The sequence below is a fragment of the Xenopus laevis genome, chromosome 4S, assembly GCF_017654675.1.
Source record: "Xenopus laevis strain J_2021 chromosome 4S, Xenopus_laevis_v10.1, whole genome shotgun sequence".
In the NCBI taxonomy this organism is placed as follows: domain Eukaryota; kingdom Metazoa; phylum Chordata; class Amphibia; order Anura; family Pipidae; genus Xenopus; species Xenopus laevis.
This window is the reverse complement of record NC_054378.1, coordinates 48,164,097-48,178,084: the sequence shown is the minus strand read 5'-3', so window position 1 is coordinate 48,178,084 and position 13,988 is coordinate 48,164,097. Positions and strand designations below refer to the sequence as shown.

The 13,988-nt window shown below is 35.6% G+C and overlaps 1 protein-coding gene across 1 annotated transcript in view; it reads right to left on the bottom strand.

Annotated features, from left to right (window-relative positions):
* znf469.S (zinc finger protein 469 S homeolog) overlaps positions 1-13,988 on the bottom strand; it is a 354,800-nt gene that overhangs the window by 287,308 nt on the left and 53,504 nt on the right. The window lies entirely within an intron of this gene.

The window sequence follows — 13,988 nt, the reverse complement described above, 5'->3', positions numbered from 1 at the left end:
TAATATTGGAAGTGTAAAAACTGTTAATATCTTGAAAACTAGAACACAATCAATAAACTGTGAACGTTCTCAGCAGAGTATACTGAGAAAATACATTCTGGGATGCTTCATCTGTGCTTTGTACAGGGTTTCATATAAAAAATCCTTTAGATTGGCCATCATTTTTCTGCTCCAGCAATTTTGGCTTCATTATTCAGGAATCCAAAAAACATCATCCAGCAAGTTTTGAATTACGGGAAGACTATCTTCCATAGAGTCCATTTTATGCAAATACTTCCCTTTTCTCTAAAATAATAAAACAATACTGTATACCTAATCCTAACTAAGATGAATAAATCCCTATTGGTGTCAAAACAAATCTATTTTAAGTATGTTAATGTTTTTTTAATAGACTTCTGGTATAGAGATCCAGGACATTAAGCAGGCCGGGATTTACATTGTGGGCACCCCTAAGCCAATTGACCTCTCCTTGCACCCCCTCCCTTGTTCATGTTCATGCATGTGTTTTTGTAGCAAAGTACTGGGCATTTATCGCTCATCATCATAGTCTTCGCAAAAATTAGGATGCTGCTGGGTGGCATGCTGCCCCAACAATCTTACCATCCTATGCCTGGGCCTTTGCAGCCTTGCCACAAATCCAGGCCTGAATATCCCAGGTCCCAAGGCATCAGGATAATAGATCCCATACCTGTCATAAAGCATGGGTAAGAAGAACAAAGTTCAGGGAACTAGGAAAACTGTGTTTAATGTTTCCAATTCAATGTTCAGGAACAAAGAACACAGTCATCTTTATACAGATTAGGTGGGATTCTCATTTGAAGATTTATTTAACATTTTATTGTAGCTGCTGGTTCTTGAGAGCTGGAGAATTTTTGGAAATATTGGCAGTGTAAAAAACTGTTAATATCTTGATAACTAGAACAAAGTCAGTAAATTGCAAAAGTACTCCGCAGAGTAGGCTGAGCAATTTTACATTCATTAATTTTTAGTGTTGACATTTCCTTTAAGCCTAGCTACTTTTACTGCCCCAGTATTTCAGAGCATGGCCAGTCAGCTCCTTTTGCAAAACTACTTCTAAATACAGCTTCTGGCATGGTTTACATTTGATAAGATCATGTTAGAGTATGCTGGATTTTATAGCTCAGCCTCAACTGAGCAAAATGTGGTTGAGCAATAGTGTTGTCTTTTAAACAGATGGACATAATCCGGGAATATCTTCTAACTAATTCTGAACAGCCCTCAAAGCAGCTGGTCAATTAACGGTATCAGTTATGTGTGCCTTAAGTTACTATGCCTTGGTGGAACAATCCTTAGTCTGGCTAGAGTGACAAATTGGGTCTATCCATACAGAATGCCTATAATCTTACAACCATCTCAAAACAAACTGAGATCATACAGAAAATGGAGATGAAATAACTGGTGCAAATTGTCTTTTTCTTATTCATAAAAGGCAAATAGTCAGTTCTTTTGTATAAGAGCTTTCAGTTGTTACAGAACACTTAGGTGCACATTTAGCAAAAAAATTGCTATGGAGGTAAATTAAAAAAAAAATGATGAATGCAACTCTTCCATAGATTTGCATATAAGTACCATTGTTTTGCATATTTTATCAAAAACATCATGAATAAGAAAATCCAAGATGATTTAAAGAAAATTAATGAATCACTTCTGTGTAAAAAATATTTATAAACATTTGCTACAAGGTGGATACAGGTTGGTCGTAATAACAGTTTCCCTTTAAGTGGTTGGTTGAGGAGCAATTCATGGATAGATCTGGATTCGGAGCTTCAGAGACATTTATCTGTTTTATTGGAAAAAACTTGGGAAAAAACATCTGTTCCTTTGAAATTCTGAACTACGATCTTTAGAAATTATCATCAGTAGAGTTCATTTAATGCTCTGTAATGAATAACTATTAATAATTATACTGATAAATGAAAATATACAATTAAATTCCAGTATGTTTTAGACAGAAGTTGCTTATACTTTTTTTTAGTATTCAGGGATGAGCATTAAATTTAAAGGAAAACTTTACCCCCAAAATGAATACTTGAACAACAGATAGTTTATATCATATTAGGTGGCATATTAAAGAATCTTACCAAACTGGTGTATATATATTTAAATAAATATTTCCCTCTTGCCTTGAACCACCATTTTGCGATGATCTCTGTGCTCTGTGAGATCACCTGACCAGAAATACTACAACTCTAACTGTAACAGGAAGAAGTGTGGAAGCAAAAGACAGAACTCTGTCTGTTAATTGGCTCATGTGACCTAACATGTATGGTTTGTTTGGTGTGTTTGTGTGCACCGTGAATCATACGATCCCAGGGGACTGCCCTTATTTTTTAAAATTTTCTATTTATGATTACCAAATGGCACATACTACTTAAAAAGTATATTATTATGATAATGGTTTATTTGCATGAAGCAGGGTTTTACATATGAGCTGTTTTATGCAATACATAATACATAATACATTGTTTGAGGGGTATAGTTTTCTATACAGTTCTGAGAGTAAGAGTCTTAACAGGATCAAATGTCATTTTGTACTTCCCATAGGGAACATCCTGTCTGCTAAACTATCCATTCTCCCCATGTATTTTTGCAGGTTATTAAATAAGACAGAACTTCAAAAGGCACTGAAATAAAAGAGACTTTTGACCAGTGGATTTTAGCTTAATTATTTCATTTGATTATTGAAGTAAATTTTGTTTGAATTATTAAACTATCATGCACTCCCACTGCTATATTTCCAGTTTCCAATTGCAGTGAATGAATGGGTGCCTGTATATGGGAAATCTGGACCAAATCACTTTCATGATTACCTTTTAATGACTTTTTGTAGGTCGCAACACATCACTCTACATGTGCAAATGTAGCTGCAACTTTGCCTTAACTTATAGATGATGGTGTAAACAGAATTTATCCATCAACATCTCTAGGTACAAATAAAAAAGTATGATGTAATTCACTAAGTGACACAGAGAACAAGTGACAGTTCTTACTTGATAGATAGACAGAGTTTTTCCACACATATATATATATTTATATATATATATATATATATATATATATATATACACATACATACATACATACATACATATATATATATATATATATATATATATATATATATATATATATATATATATATATATATATATATGTATATATGTATATAATGGATTATGGAACATCGTTGCCTGCAAATGGGCATAACATTAAAAAAAACACACCCTGCTTTAATGCTACTGATAATTTGTTTAGATTTTTTCAGTATTAGATGGACCAATGCTATATTTGTTCTTGGGGTTTTTGGGCTTTTATTGCTGATTAGAATATAAAGAACCTAAATTCATGGAGGCATTGTGTCTGCGTATTATACAGGTATGAGACATACTTATGACCTGGGCTTTTCCAGATAAGGGATCTTTTCATAATTTGGATCTCCATGCCTTAAGTCTACTAGAAAATCATGTAAACATTAAATTAACCCAATAGGCTGGTTTTTATTCCACTAAGGATTAATTATATCTTCGCCTCAATGAAATACAAGCTACTGTTTTATTATTACAAAGAAAAAAGGAAGTTTTGATTATTTGCTAAAACTAACAGATAACAGATCCCATACCCGTATTATAAACAAGAAATGGCTAACAAGTATATATTCCAAATATTCCGCTGTTGCTACTCCTCGAACAAAAGAATCTTTGATGAAACTGCTCACATGCTTCATACCAAGAGTAACCATGTGCAAGATTAATACTGGAATTAAGATTAATACTGTTATATGAGTTCCTTCCACCATACCACCACTTTTTGTAGTATCGGGCAAAAGCTCGTTTAACTCATGTGTTAAAATTAGAAATTATTGTGGATGCAATACAATCATTATAATAACTCACAGACTGGTACTTCTTTTACCATATGATTCATAGATTAATTCCCAGTTCATAATATTAGTGTCCAGTGAATCCATATAGTCCATAGATTAATTCTCCATGGAGAATGGAAATTGAATCTATAGACTATATGGATTTACTGGACACTAATATTATGAACTGGGAATTAATCTATGAATATGATGTATGTAGGCGTGATAAAGGGCAGGAGCCCGGAATGCTGCCTAGTTTTGGCACTAATAAACACAGTTTTTTAATATTTCAGAGTGCTGCAGCTCATTTTATTATGTACAAGATTATGAAATTCGCAAAGTTGGAAGCTCATCAATACCAATACTAACTTATGGTTAAAATAGAGGCCATTGTTTGATTCTAAACAGGGCACTATCTTAAAGGAGCTTATGTGGGACATTCACTAAGATTCGTAGTTGCGCCAGTCGTAACTTCGCCGCACTTCGCCAGGCGTAGTTTCGCCAGCACTCAGGGGTATCGCAAGGTTGCGAAGTTGCGCTAGCGTTGATTCGCTAAGCGAAGCGAAGTTACGCTAGCGATGGTTAATTTGCATACGGCACCAAAATCAAATTTCAATGGAGGAATATGTAGCAGCATTACAAATGCCTGGAAAACCTTCAAAACATCAAATACAATTTTTATTTTGCCCTACACATGTGCCCAGTGTATAGTTAAGTTGCCATGAGTTAGGAAATGTAGGGGGGAAGGAGGGGAGCCCCAAAAAATGTTTCAATCTTTTTCAGCCTATCACCCATAATATAGAAAAAATGCTGGCGTTTTTTCCTATTTAAAGGGTGATAGACTGAAAAAGATTGTAATTTTTTTTTTTTTGGGTACCCTCCTTCCCCCCTACATTTGCTTACATATGGCACCTAAACTATACTGTGGGCACATGTGTAGGGCACTATAACAACTCTATATCATTTTATTAAGGTTCCCTGGCCTTGTGTAGTGTAATGTATTTGCTGCAGCATATACGTCCATTGTACTTAAACTGCACGCCGTATGCTAATTAGCCAATGCTAACGTAACTTCGAAACTGCTGAGCGTAATTTTGCTGGGGTAATTTCGCCAGCGTTCAGTACCCTGTGCGCAACTTTGGATCTTCGTGAATTAACGTTGTCAAGGCCAATTTACGCCTGGTGAAGTGTTGCGATGTGCGCAAAGCCATCGCTGGCGAATTTTCCCCTTTGTTTGGGTATCCTCTAAATACACACAGGCAGGTAAACTGATGTTGTATGAATGTCACATTCCAAGATGGCTTTTTAAAAAAGTGGGAATTCTTAAATATGTAAATACTGTATGTATATGTGAAAATATGTTAAATATTATGATTAATATGGTGTAATTATCATAGAAAAACACAAGGTTAATTCAACCAAAGGCTGGCATAGCAAGATATCTCATCTCAACTCCATCCTCCGCTTTACCAAATATACCTTCCAATACAGATTAAAATCACTTGTAGCACGTTTCTATTTTTTGGAAATATGAAACTCTCCATTTTACAAGTGAATAATAAAATAACAAATCTAAATGAAAGAAACATTTCTGGAAGACGCTCTAGTTTAAGACAAAACAATGCCAGAATGACGCCATTACTTCCAGCATCAGCCCTTGCAAATGGAACTATGCTGATTGCTGACACACCGGCTAAAAATCACAAGTGAAAACATTTCAAAGCTTTACAATTAAAAGATTTGCACATATGTTACGAGCTGTGGTTTATTGCAGTGGAAAGGAAATACGATCGGAAATGGGGTTTGGTTAGTTAATGAGGTTTAACTAACCAGAATGCCATCTGGAGCCCTGAGATGAACTCTCAATGGGGCTATTACCATAATTAGTGTTACAGTGTGTCTTTGTGGATCACATATTTAACACATTCCTTGGCATTTTTAACCATTTGCTGCCTAACTTAATATAATCACAAATTGTTGCAGCAGTAAGTAGGCTACTTCCATGTGATTAAATGTAGCTAAACAAAGATTATAGATCATGCTTGTAAAAGGATTAGCCTATTTTGAATTACTGAGTGTGTTATTCTGTTTGCAAAATACTAACCATGTGGCGGCTGGTGGAAATAAAAAGAATTATAAAACATAAATGTTAGGAGAATAATGAAAAAGACATGATATCATATGTGCTCACAGTTCCTTGGAGCTCCAGATACCAAGCAAAAAAAAAAGGTTAAACACTTGAGTGTCCTACTGGGTTATCTTAAAGGTGAAGCTGATGGGAATGTACTTAGCAGGAGACAAGGATGTTACACAGAGGAAAAACTAGATTTACCACACATTCTTTGCTTGATCCATAGTCAAAACACAAGTCACTGCTGAAGCGAAGTTTCACATGGTCTCCAAATACATAAAGACAAGGCACAATATGGAAGAAAAGCGGAATCTTTCCCTTTCTACACAGCTTTAATTAGCATTTACATTCATATTTTAAAAACTTTCATGAGAAAATTCGTTTAATCAGGGTTTCAAAAAGCTCTAATACCACTAACATTTGACCCGGGATTCTAAATGAATGAACTCTATACACAGAAAGATAAAATATAATTACATGTGCTAAAAAAAAATGAATACAAATTTCTAACTGGAATCTACTCAAACATTAAAAGATTCTCGCAATTCTAATAACCCGATGATATTATAATTCACGTAAGTTGGAATCAGTCTGATTATCCGTCCGATTCATTAATTCAGGTCACTGCCAAATTGAATTGGGAATCCAAGCAACAGCGAGTGTGTAATTCAAAGGATAATATGGAGGTTGTGCTTTTTTAACTTGGTTATATATTCTGATGAATAGAGACAAATGTTTTGAGCCTTTTTATATGTACTTTTATAAATATAATCAAGCCTTTACTTTTAAACATATCTATAGCAGGGACTTTCAGCAGTTTGACAAAGGTCCTACATTGAAACGAAAACATTAGTGAGCATTGACTGAATGTGAATCCTGCAAAAATGTGCTGGGATATGGATTCAGACAAATCATCAACCCTATTGTGGTTTTGGTGCACCCATTGTATGCCAATGTTTTATTACAATTCTGGTTAATATTTCCTGCCGTTCCCAGGCATTCAGCCACTGACATTCTGGCCCACTATGTGTGGTAATAATTGTTCGTGTTAGCATTGAGTTGAATTGGAACACCTGTCACTATGTTATCAACCTATCAACATGCCAAAGACATTTAGGCGTTTATTTATCAAAATCCTTTTTTTTTTTAAAAGTTCTAAATAAAAAAAGTCTGACCAAACTAGAATCAACTATTTCCCCTTATTTATCATTTAAAAAACAAGAAAAAAATCAGATCGTAAAAAAACAAAACTTTTTCGGATTGTCACGCGAAAACTGAGACTTTTTCTGTTTGCTGTGCGAAATATCTGAATTTTTTGGGAAATCAAAGGAATTGGCAGAAAAGCCCAAACTGTTTGGATTATCATACGACATAGTGGGGCTCATTTATCAACACTGGGCAAATTTGCCCATGGGCAGTTACCTATAGCAACCAATCACTTTTTAAAGCCAGTTGCAAGTAGAACAATGAATGAAGCAATCTGATTGGTTGCCATGGGTTACTGCCCAGTGTTGATAAATGACCTCCAGTATCTTCAGATTGCTTATAGGACCTCTGCCATTGACTTCTACAGGACCTCAACAGGTTAAAGATGGAGTATTTTCAGATTCTGACTTTTTGCATCCTCTGGGTATTATAAAATCTTGAAAAATTCAAGGGTTTTTTTTAGACAAAAAAAATTCAGATTTTTTGTGCATTCGGCTTTTAATAAATAACCCCCTTAAATTCGATAACAATAAAAAGCAGTTAAATGAACAGAAGAAAAAGTAACAAACATATTTCTGTAAAGGAATATTTTCTTGTAGCAGTACAGGTAAGTTCCAAATTACAGGAAGGCCATCTCCCAGACTCCATTACAATCAAATAATTCACAATTTTAAAAATAATTTTCTTTTTCTCTGTAATAATTACATAATACCTTGTATTTGATCCAAACTAAGATATAATTAATCCTTATTGGAGGCAAAACTATCCTATTTAATGTTTAAATGATTTTTAGTAGCCTTATTTTAGTAGATAAGGAGATCCAAATTACGGAAATACCCCTAATCTGGAAAAATGCAGGTCCCTGGCATTCTGGATAATAACATACCTGTATTTATTTTATTTATGTCCCCTTCTACTGTATTTTTATTTAAATTGTACATAGAAGTGATGTTTTTCTAGCCTCGTGTATATTTAGACTGCCAATGACAGGATAACCTTCCCTACATCCGTCCTATCACCCTGTTGTTTGACTATACATTCCAACTTCGAAAAAAAAGAATACAAAGGATGTTCTATTTAGTCATGTTTAAAGAAGGCACATGGCATGGTTGAGTCTGCACATATAAATACCAGCTTATCTGCAGTAGAGCTCAATGCAAACATTATCATTAAAATAAACAAACTTGGCAGTATGGCAGATGAGACAAAAGTGGATAAAGAGCATTAGAACTTGTTTATTTTCATTAGAATTGTAGGGGTTGTCAGAAGCAGGTCAAAATGGAATTTCTCTATCATTTCAGCTTACACTGCATGGAAACGCCTATACTTTAGGCTCTCCTTCTTCCATCCTTCTCAGCATCATCATCTGATCCCTTTTTGCGTCATCTCTTTTAATTAATCATCCTCTAACGGTTCTAACCTATGAATGGTCCATACCTTCCCAGTGGGCTTTCCTGAACTCCACCTACTGTACTATATCCCTCCTAAGGGTTTATTTTCTCTTTCATTCTGACTTCTGTAGCCTGGATTGACTTAAGTTCAAGACCCCTCTTTGAGCCACAACGTTTCCAGAGGACCCCCATTAATGCACAATAATGCAGATATTTGAACATTGTTTATCAGTCATTTAACCCTAGGTTTATTAAAATATAATACACAAAAGCCATGAATATCCTATAAATTATATCCTTATAATACACAAGAACCATGAATATATTGTAAATTATATCCTTATAAACGGTGAGTTCTGATGTCATCAGTTATAAACGGTGAGTTCTGATGTCATTTCTGTCCCATGACTCACTGAAACTTGTGTATTATAATAAATAAAGTACCCCCAGTTGCAAAATATGAGGATATTAGAAGTTACCTCGGAGTTCCATGACCTGTATAAAAACACTCATGTTTTTATATGGTCATGAAACTCCTCGGTAACATAACATCCTTATAATTTACAAGAGGGGGTACTTTATTCACTATATAAATGGCTCTTAGTGAGGTCATCAGTTAAAAATGGAGCTTAGTGATGCCATTTTTGTCACATGACTCACTAAAACTTTTGTATTATAATAAATAAAAGTACCCCTTATTGGAAAATATGAGGATATTAGAAGTAACCTTGGAGTTCCATGACCCTTATGTATTATATAATTATGAAACCCCGTTGTTGACTTATGGTATCCTTTTATTTTACAATAATGGGTACATTATTCACTATATAGTACCGCAAATAAGTGCTTGCTCCAAAATCTTGATTTAACTGATCTTTAGGATGGGCTTCCAGGAATAGGCCTTCCAATCAAATGTGTCACTAACTGACCTTCTGGCTCCTTGGCAAACTCTAAACGAGTCTTCATAATAGGTCCAAGGTCCATTTTTAGGGATGCACTGCAGTAAACTATGCTTCTACAATAATGGATATATATAGAAAAAATACAGAAGCAATGCATTCGTTGGTTGTTTTCTCTTTATGGTTTCCTGTAGTCACACATCTAATTACTGTATCTTGTTTTTTCCAGTTAGCTTGAAGAACCTGTACTACAGTTAAGTGATCTTAGGAAAAGATGATATTTTACCAGACCAAAACAATATGGAAAGCAGTGAACTGTGTGTAACATTAGAATGTGTAGCTCCATATTTTACCAATTAATCCTAAAGCAGATGTCTCGTTTCAACCTGTCATATTTATATAACCCTTTCCTTAGACAAATTCAAACACATCATTATATAAATTGACCCACATCCTTAACACCAGCATTTAATAGAAGTTTCCACTGATGGTATGTTGTCAATAATGTATTTTGTCTGTGAAACAGGAACAAAAACAGGAAGCCTCTACTTGTTGATCTCTATTCAATAAATGAATCCTGAAATGTAATGCAATTTGCCTGAGAAATGCATGATTTATTTGTTGTTACACTTGATTATTGTGTAACCCAAGATAAGGAATTATAGAAAAACTAACCACTAAAAGGCTAAATCTGCCTGGAAGTTGAAGGCTTGGAATTGTACCTTGAAGCACTTGGCACATTTTTCAAATGACAGGTCACAACATTCTAAAAAAAGACAATTTTAGACATAAATGTGCAATATAATATAACTGTAACAAATGTAAAAAGCACATGTGTTTCTAATCAAAGCTTTCCTTGCTATGTTAAGAGAAACCTCTATGAGCCTCCTTAGACCTGAGAACTTTTCTGTGTCATCTATCTGCAAAATGGGCCCTTCTGTAAGTAAGACCAATCCAGCTGCAGTGATAAAGAAGAGCTACATGATCTTTCCAGGAAGGCATTTACAGCCATTGATAAACTCTCATTTTGCTCGTCATTGCAAAACCTCTCAAAATAGTACAACTACTTATAAACTTTTCTGCAGTCCGCTTTCCTAGGGCCAATATAATGGACAAAACATATTTACAAATGAACAAAATCCAAAGAAATCTGAAAAAAAAACTGGATAAATTGTCAAGTTCAGCTCTGCGGCGCTTTATTTTAGCATGATTGTAAGGCTTTGGTTGGCTACGAACTAAGGATGCTTCCAAATGCTGCTGGCATTTGGCTAAATCCTGGATTAAGCTCATGCCCAGTTTTATTATGTATCATTTTTAATTGGTAATAGGTTTACAGAAGTAGAGTATGTCTTTTGATAAAGTCCTGTAAAAAAGTGGAAAACATTGCTGCCTTGTAGAGTTTGGGATCTTGTGCTTCATTGCCACTGAAAATACATTTCAGGAAGCAGCTCCAGACAGGGGAAGGTGTTTTGCATCACAGCAATCAAAATGTACTGTGTGTCTGGACAGGCACTAATGTGAATGGTTAAATGCAAAATTCGTGCTGATAAATAGTGTCCCATCAGTAATCTTGTTAGCTAATACCCTATAGGCTTAAATAAGGAGGGGGACATACTGCCATTTGGTGCTACAGAAACTATATTTAGGCTTCTAGATCCAATTGATGGAACAAAAAACATAGAGCCACTTTTACGCAGTGTAGTTTTCACTAAACCGCATGCCAAAATGAGTAGTTCAGCTAAATCTGAGTAAAGCATGATTTAGAACAGTTTTTAGATTTCTTGTAAGCATCAATTTTATCTAATTGTATAAATATGCAAATAAAAAATAAACTTTGTGCAAGTCTATGTACAGTAGCAACAATTATTCCTTGAGGACATAAGGGCATTTCTCTAATTTAAAATAGAAAATTGATGTCACTCGTGCTCCTCAGAGCACCTTTGCTGCTAGCCCGAAAGCCTGGTATTAAAATAGAATGAAAGGTAAGAATCACTGGGGGGGGGGGCAAGTTGTTCCAAACCCAACACTCCTCTTCTTCAAAAACACAGTCCCCAAAAATGTCAGCATGTCAACCACGGAAAAATTACTCTGGTCTGGTGGGGGTTTTTTATAATACAAGCAATGACCAGGGGTAAGAAGTAAACTACTAGAATCACAGGGGGGGGTGACTAACAACTTGGCAGCACCCAGTGATTTCACCTTTCCTTCTACTTTAAATAAACTGTATGCAAATTGCATCCTATTTAAGTGAAAACATATTCGCTCACTTTATCATTTGTATTGGTAGACCTAATCATTGCAGTAGACTTTTTTTTTAGAAAAGTATTAAATAGTTAGCAAATGAGCAACTTGAGGGTTACTGTTCCAACAGTTTCTAAATAGAATTCTGTCACATACTGTACATGCAGAACCTTTAATTATTATTTACCAGTGACATGTAGGTTGTGATGAAATCATGGGTCGGTGTTTGCAGTGCTAAAGAAAGAAAGAAATCCAGTAGCACACTTGAATTGATGCAAAATCCATAGTGATTTATTTAGCCCATATATGAACAAAAAAGGGCAACGTTTTGGCCCCTACTGGACCCTTTATCAAGCCTTTGCAGTGCTAGCACACTTCCCCTGGAGTATGGATTTAGGTCACCCTGACATAAACAAGATACAGTATTCTCTAACCTGCTAGAATGGCCACAGCACTTCCTCTTCCGTACCCATAAGTAGATTGTTCTTGAACAAATTTTATGTGCTACAGACTTACTTTAACAAAACAGCAAAGCTAAGCAACAACAAATGTATATGAGCTTATACATAAAATTCTCATTTCCCTGTCCACGTAAAGAGCATGCATGCTATAAGGACTGCACAGTTTATGTCCACCCTTCATCAAATGGTTCTTTGTTGATCTCAAGACCATCTCATCACTACAACATATAGTACATTCTAACATTTGAAAAATGGAAAGAGGAACAAAAAGCTCTGCTGTGAAAAGCATGGTAAAAAGTGGTTGAACATGTCCATTTTGTGCTCACGCCCCCTAACCATGTTCATGTTCATTTTACCAAATTTGGCAGGTTATGAAAGTTTCAACACATTTTTGGGTGTTTTAGGACCATGTTTTATATGTTATGACAGTTTTGCTAATGAAGCTGAAATTGCCCTTTAAACTGTGAGTCACAATTCTCCGTAGATACTTGCTTGTCTTAAAAAAGTTACAAATGTACCTTTGCTTATTTTAAATTGTTACAAATGCATCTAAGTGCAGGCACTAAGTATTCTGGGCTCTCTGCCAAAAAGCCTCTTATTTAATTAAGAATCAGAAACTTTGTATCTTTTTCTGGCATCAGTGCAGGAGATCAAAGAGAAACTCTGGACTTTTTAATAAAAATCCGGGACTGTGGGTTGAGCCACCAAAATTGGGACTGTCCTGTAGAAAACATGAACTAAGCTTTACTGTATTAACTAAAAACAGGTCTGAAACTCCCACCCTTTTGTGTTGTCCTGAGCAGAGAGTCTGTGCCTAGTAAGTGCCAATAAAGAGACACTGGGTTGAGGGTAGAGAATATGAATAGTATGTACTAAATTGAGGCATGCCCAACATAACTGGAATATAATCAGAGCTGTATTTAGGTCCGTGCCACATTAGACACCGGACCTTACAGTGCCCCCAACATACAGAAGTGATGTCAGGTCCTGTCAATGACACTTCCAGCTTTCAATGCAACAAGCCCTGTACCCCTCAATCCGCCCCAAGTTCCGTAAAGTGGATTTATGCAGTAAATGTCCCACAGTGGCTGGGGCGGGGGATTTTTATTTTAAATTTTTTTAAAAACCTAATGATCTAGGCACAGACCCTCGGTTACCTATATATAAATACGGCCTGGAATATTTCTAATGATTGCCAAGAGCTGAAAATTTCTATTTATCCCAAGAGATAAGGATTGGCCACAAAAGAAGGTAAATGGTTTTTCCACTGCTGCTATAGGTGCCAGACCTCCACCCGTTCTATCACCTTGATGATAGCACATGCATGGGTTTCATAAGAGAAAGATATCCTTCTGAGCTCTGTTGTTGCCAGGGGTCTGGTGCCTGGGACACTTCTGATGTCTCTAAACAATATTAATACTACTAGTACTAATAGTAAACTAAAAACAACAATGCTAATAATAATAAAAAATAAAACATTTATATTATTATTAATCAATTTATAATAATTTTGCTGCAATGCATTTAAAGCACAAGGTATGTTTTAAGCAATTTGCTCCACTCATTATTTCAACACTGAAAAACCAAGCTGGGGTGGTGGCACATGCTGCTATTCGGGGAGATTAGTCGCCCAGCGACAAATCGCCTCTTCTTCGGGTGACTAATCTCCCCGCAATACCTTCTCACTGGCTAGAATGTAAATTGCTAGCTGGATGGCACCCAGATCGCTTTGTTTTTCAAAAGTCGCCCGAAGTTTCCTCGTGAGGCAACTTCGAA